The following is a 7,242-nucleotide window of genomic DNA, read 5'->3' as shown; positions in this document are numbered from 1 at the left end:
ATTGGGATTGTTATTCATTGCATATCTTGTGAACGTCCAATATGTGTGATTTAGTATAACCGCTCACGACTTGTTTGTGTTCTTGGAAAAACTATTCACAAAGGCCTGACTTATGTATTGGTATAACTTTTATTAGTGAAACCGATCTTAAGTAATCACTTGAGATGGCACGATCGAGTTTGTGATTTTTCGAACCGAATCTGGGTAAAGGGGAACCACTCATATGAATAGGTGCAACACATCACAAAGGGGAATCGATCCTTGTATAAGGTGCAGCAAGTTTCTAGCAGAAAGGGGAACCGATCCTATGGATATGTGCAACACATATAAGTTAAATACCATATATATGTGAGGAACCGATCCTAGTACCTAGTCAACCGAATTTTGGAAAGCTAGCGTGACTATGCACAGTACTCACATGGAGGTAGAACCGAAACTTGTTTTGGTAGAACTGTTAAACCCATGATTTGTGATTGAGTGTTCTTGATCAATCACATAGTTCTTGAAAGTCAAGATGAACCAATTCTAAACTTGTTTGGAAGTGTGGTAAATCGGTTCCAAGGTTGTAAGTATGAAAGAGGACTTACAAAGTAAGAATGTCGACATACTTTGAACACGTACAATAATGTTTATATTTTATTGTTCAAAGTTATTCCTTAATAGGTACAAGAAGAAAATCCCAGGATCGAAATATAGATAAGTTAAGAATCTTTTAATTAAGGTTGTTAATTTTATTTTAGGAAAATGAGAATTAGTAATGTGAATTTACTAGTTGAGATTTTGCAAAGACATTTTCGGTCATTATTTTGGACAGAGCATTTTCAGGAATTATGGAAACCAAATTTGGAATATATTGAATATCTTTGAGAATATTTTCGGTTTTGGAAATTCCTTGGTGTCCAAACTTCCTTGTCTATAAATACTTGAAGTTTGCATTTCTAGCAAACTAATCCTTCGTGACAGCAAACTTCCTCGGTTGTGTTGTTACTGGTGAAGCCGCCTATTCCGAGAGGAGAGTAACCTAATTAGGCGAAATCTCTTACGCCCGCTCAGTTTAAAGTCTTCTTTGGGATTGAGAAGCTCTACGAGTACCGTTGGTGGGAAACTAGATAATTGCGGTTTATCTTGTGTTTTCGATTGATTTGATTGACTAACGATGGTTGAACTTTGATTACACCTAGTTTGTTTATGCTTGAGAATTTTCTCTTCTGATATAAGATTCACTCAAACTAGATCGAAGTTTCGACAGGTTTCTTTAGACTGTTGTTTGTGCTAAAGACGATCTTGTGATAATCCATTGATAACAGACTCCGTTCTGTACGTGATTGATATATCACAAGAGATTCAAGTTGTTGTGTGCAGGTGTTTATTGAAGATCTAAGAATATTTGAAGACAAAGAGGATATTGAAGATTTCTGATTTGGGGTTCATAATCTTTGGTGTGCACAATACTTCTTTCGGTATAAGACGATCCAACTATAATCGGTTTATCCTTGTGGTAGATTGGATTGATTAGTTGTGTAGATCGACATCAATACAATTCTTTGTGATTAAAAGTATTGATTGCAAAGTCTTAACAATTACCTTTGGTAGTTGAGAATAAGATAGATCTAAGAACCTGAAAAAGGAGTTTATGTTAAGATAAACAGAAGAGCCTTTGTCCGGCTCACGTCACTTGGTTGAATAGAGTTGATACCAAACGGATTTGTTGTTCCTTTACTGTTTGGAATACGAACAAAAAGAATTGTTCCAAGTACGCGACATATTCATCAGTTGGAGGCGTGGGAATACAAACGGAACTAGGTGAACTATAGGTTTAGTTGCTTGGTCTCAACTATACGAAGTTGGTTTAATTTTGTGTAGCGGCTTAATCCTGAGAGTATTCAATTCTAGACAAGGTCCGGTGGTTTTTCTGCATTTGCGGTTGCCTCGTTAACAAAATCTTGCTATGTCATTTACTATATACACAAAATTGGTTAAAAAGACCAAAATCAACAATTCCTGCGTGAAATGGACAGTTAGATTTTGATACTGTTTAAATGGACAAAAATGTAAAAATAGGCAGGATGTAACCAGTTTCATCGTGCCCATTTTCAAATAGTTTTTCTTATTTTTAATTTACACAAGATGTATCCAGTTTCATCCTTGCTATTTTTTAAATGTAAGCTAGGATGAAACTTACTATTTTTTTTTTGCCATTTCACCCAAACTATTTTTTGCTCGTCTATTTGAACCGTGATTTAAAAATATTTGGACAAATGACCCATTTTCCGTATTTTATATTTCCGCATTATAATTGTTTTATCTCCCAACAAGCCTCAAATCAAAACCGTTAACCATTTTTCACCTCCCGCACGTATTTTTGGCCTCCCGCACGTTTTTTAGCCTCCCGCACGTATTCTTCACGTATTGTTAGTGTAGATCGTTGGATTATGTCTATCTCCAAGGGATGCCGTCAGATATATCTACACTGCAGGTTCTCCAAACTGCCCCGTACCAATAAAAACCACTTTTTTTTTTCATCTCCCTCGACTCTCTTCCCAACTGCCAAAATTCCCCAAACTGAAATTCTCGGTTCCAACAATTAATGATCAAAATGATGATTAAATTGATCTATTAAAATATAACCCAGTAGAATTTCTGTAGGTCGATTGAATATTCATGGTTGGGGTTATTTTGAATTCCCTCTTCTCTCCGAGTTTCTTCTGAACTCTTTTAGGGCTGCAGCAAATCAAGAGATTAAATGGACGGATTCACCGTGTAATCGCGCGGATTTACTGTTAGGTAAGTTTTTCTTATAGATCGTTAGAATCCATAAATGAATTCGATTTGATTGTTTACCAATTTCAATTAAGAGAAGCTTGAATCAACATGACCCTATGAATGTTAAATTCGAACTTTATGTTAGTTTTGTTGAAATATCTCTTATGTATTTACGTTTTTGGTTTACTATACAAAATTTGGTAACTACCGCAGAATTTAGGGCTTTTGTTGCTGATAATAATGTTATTTGCATTTGATTTGTAGGTTAAATGTCTAAAATTAAAGAAAAATGTAAACAAGTTTCTTAAGGAGTTGTTACAGATGTTGCTTAAGAAATCGTTGCTCAGGTTTGTTCGCTTAACTTTTCTGTTTTAGGGGCTTTTTTTTTGGGTGTTTATGTTCTTAAGATTTGTAAAGGTTTATCTGTCTCAAATTCATAGGTTGTTTTGTAGTTTATCAGTAGTTCTTGAAGAATGGGTTTTTATCTTAGATTGATTTCTGGCTATGTTTGAGGTCATTTTCTGACAATTATTGACAAAGCAAAGGTGGAATAGGTTCATCTTTACGCGCTTCCTTTATCGCAAATCTGTTCATCCCTTGAAATAACTAATAATCTGAAATATATATCTCAATTGCTTTGAAATTTCTTTCTTTATGCGTGAATCCTCTAATCCTATGAATATTTGGTTGTGGATTGCAGGGGCACAGTACATGGCATTTTGTCTTTTGGGTTTATGTCGTTGCAGATGGAACATCAAAATGTTTAATTTTATATTCTAAAATTGAAGAATCTGTGATATTAGTCATGTGGAAGTTTCTATTGCTTCTCCAAGGAAAGATGATATTTTGCTCAAGATGAAAGCTACAAACTGTTAGGTGAGAAGATAGAAGAACCTCAAAGCCGGCAACAAAGTTGTATCGGTGCTTAGCTGTAGTGTAAGTACTGCTTTACCTGTTTATAGTTTTCCACTGTGTTTCTTTCACATTTACTTATTACCTATCCTATGATTCCTATATTGGATGGAAAACTATGAGAATATCAATGAGATATGGGTGTTTCTATCTTTCATTTTTAAGTTACAAAGTCAACTGAACAATGAGAGACGGATATTTAAATCTTTTGGTTGCAGATAATATCTACCAAAAAGCATAAGTAATAAGTATACATTTCTATGTAATTGAAGACTTTTCATTGGGGCTGATGGACGTAGGTTTGGTGCAATTCTTATGCGGCTAATTTCGTCATTACGAAGTGATATCTTGCGGGTTTTTATCTTCTATTCTTTCTTTCAGCTGCGTATTACTGTGGTCTGTTTTCAGCTGTGTATTACTGATGTCTGTTTTCCAAAATGGGAAAAATGTGCCCAAAAAAGACTATGTTTGTCGACGTGCAACACACGTGCACTCTAATTTTTATAATTAAAGTAAATTACACAAACGTTAGTTCCTATCATTCTGATAAGCAATCTCATTGTGTTTGGTTAAGTCCGAACATTTTTTTATCAAGTAAACATACTTCGTTGTTGTATTGTCTCGATCTCGTATCCATAGACGATCACACGAAGTGTGAACCGATTAGTTGCATTGTATCAACTCAGTCCATAGACAATCACTTTTGGAGAAAGGACTTATAAGTAGGAAAAGTTTTAACTTGAGGTATATTTGGGTACCCTCGCCTTTTCAATTGGTATCAGACCAGGAAAACACGAAAAGATCTAACAATCTGTGTTTGGTGCAATCCAACCTATAAGAATGAAATCGAGTTCTCATGAATCAACTTCAATTAACGTACCGCCAAGATTTGACGGAACAAACTATTTATGGTGGAAATCTTCTATGAGATCTTTTCTTCAATCACGAGACTTTAATACTTGGATATTAGTCGTCGATAGTTATATTCATCCAAAGATACAAAATTCAGAAACTGAGTTTAAATGCTTAGGAAATTTTTCAAACGAAGAAAGGTGCATGCAAAGCAAAATTCAGATAGTTTGAATGCTATAATACATGTTGTAAGCCGTGATCTACAACATCATGTATCATCATGTCAAACTTCGAAAGAAGCTAGGAATAATCTTCAGATCGTATTAGAAGGAAACACTTCCAAGAAAGAAGCTATAATTCAAACTCTTACGTCCGATCGAATGGATGACAACGAAACTTTTGAAGAGTTCCATCTTAAACTCTCTGAGATAATCAATGCCTCTTTCTCTCTCGGAAAGACTATATCTGAAAAGGATATACTGTGCAAAATTCTCAGATAGTTGCCACCAAGATACGATTCTAAGAAGCATGGAATCATAGAAGCAAATGATCTCTCAACTCTCTCACGAAGCACACTCGTTGGAAGGTTAAAGATCTTTGACCATGAATCACAGTCTATTCAAAGTAAAGGAATCGCTTTTAAAGCTACAAAAATTCCGAAAGCTTCAATGGATAGGAATAGACAGATTTAATTACTTCGCAAGTTATCTTTTTAACCAAGTAGCTTTACTTCGTCCATCTTTATTTCGTGGTTGGTGTCTTGTCGGGTACTCCAATTGATCCTTTGCGGTTTAGATTCTTCTAGTGAGTTATTTCGCCTTAAGATCCTATGTAGCACGACTTCTCATTTTGTCTGTCAGTCAACAATGACGACCCTTACTTGATTTGACAAGTCACTGATGAGGATTCCGGGGAATGGTACAAGATCTTTCGATAGGATTCCCCATGAATAACTCGCGTCTTCTCCTTCGTCCACGTGGCGAATCGTATTTTGGTATCTACAACAGGAACTAGATGGGGTGCTCGAAATCTCGAAGAATCTCATGTGATCCGAAGGCGGGTGCTCGCCCGAGTCAAGTAGAAAGTGCAGCATTGGTTAGAGAGTTATGATATGGGCAATGGACTTGAAGCTTACAAATGTTCTTTCCGAGCGATTCTCTTGAGGATAAAATGCATCTCTTGTTAACTGCCTTTTTACAGAAATCATCCAGGATTCTTTTTCATCACAACTGATTTATAATTTGCATACCAATATTCCCAATGAAACTGCATTTTGGTTTAACAATTGGATGAATAATGATGTTCTTAAGAATAGGTGTGATGAAATTTTTTTAATCATCTGGTCTATTTGGAAATTTAGGAACAAAGTTGTCTTTCATAAAATAGTGGGAATGTTATAAATACCCTCCATTTTTAATGACCTTGCACAAATGTCCCCGAGGGGTAAAAAATAACTTTTTTGAAGTCAAACTTGAGAAAATTGCTTCCACTTTTTGGAAGCAACTTGTATAAACTTGTGTCCACTTATGGAAGCAACCTGTGCTAGTTGCATCAACTTCTGAAAGCGACTTGTGCTAGTTGATTCCACTTTTTAGAAGGTAGGGATATTTTTAAAAATTGAATAAGGATATATTTTAAAGGGAGAATTTTGAGGAGTATTTAAATAAAGTTCCCTTGATAATATTATGCCAGAAGAATCAATTAACTCTACTCATAAAGCTAACGCAACAGCTAGACCGAAGAAAAGAATACAAAAGCTTTGATTGGTTCATTTACTTTGATGCCCCTTTTCTAGACACTATTTCACTATGGGTTTTGCGATATATATTATGTACAAGAAAGAAACTGCAGAGCAGGAAGTAATTTGGCATCTTGCATAATTGAAGTTGTAGCTGAAGCAGAAATCGAAGCTCTAAGATTGATGCAAAAGATGAATCTTACCAACTGCTGCATCATTAATGACTGCCAAAACTTGGTGAATATAGTAAATGGAGACTCAACTCAAGAAAATCAGTCATGGAGAGCTCATATCAGCATCAACAGATACAAATTTTCTTTTATCTTATAATGGGGTGTGCTTTAATTTTAAATAAGAAATTCCTAGACTTAAAAGATAGACTTGCTGAAAAAATTAGACTCAACAAATGCTTACAATTTATCCATGGTGGTTCTTGCCGTTCCACATGCCCAAAATTGCATATCAAAATTCTATATATAATATCCATGCATATACATTAACGAAAACTGAATCTGAAACAGCAGAGGCCGGCAAAATACAATTTCAAAATAAATAAATAAATAATCGAAACCTATTTATCTTGTATAAAAGTGGTTGCGAAAGCTTTTGCATTATAACCACCATCACCTTGAAGACAATTCCCTACACAATAACTAAAACAAACGGCTTTGGTTAGACTGCATGCTTCCTTACAATCGGGGTAACACAAACCTGCTTCAACCGGATCACAAGCCATTGCCATCACCAACACGAAAACAATCAAAAATGTTATAATGTTGGCACCCATATTACTGCCATGATACAACTTCTTTTCACCAGCTGCAATGTCCTTCTTCTTTTGCTTCTCTTTGTAATGACATAGAAACATATTAGCAGTCTTCTTTTCCATTTTCTTATTCTTCAATCTCTCTTCTTTATTTTGTTATTCATCATAATCAAAATCATTTTGAACCAAAGAAACAAATTCACGAAAAATA

At 35.1% G+C, this 7,242-nt stretch overlaps 1 long non-coding RNA gene across 1 annotated transcript; it reads left to right on the top strand.

Moving 5' to 3' along the window:
- The first annotated feature begins 2,529 nt into the window (after nucleotides 1-2,529).
- Nucleotides 2,530-4,213, top strand: LOC113273417. Its single transcript, XR_003322386.1, has 4 exons — nucleotides 2,530-2,784; nucleotides 3,028-3,110; nucleotides 3,464-3,699; nucleotides 3,894-4,213. It is a non-coding gene; the product is annotated as an uncharacterized LOC113273417 (long non-coding RNA).
- Nucleotides 4,214-7,242: the final 3,029 nt, after the last annotated feature.

This window comes from Papaver somniferum, chromosome 4, assembly GCF_003573695.1.
Source record: "Papaver somniferum cultivar HN1 chromosome 4, ASM357369v1, whole genome shotgun sequence".
NCBI lineage: Eukaryota > Viridiplantae > Streptophyta > Magnoliopsida > Ranunculales > Papaveraceae > Papaver > Papaver somniferum.
This window is presented reverse-complemented; position numbering and strand designations above follow the sequence as displayed.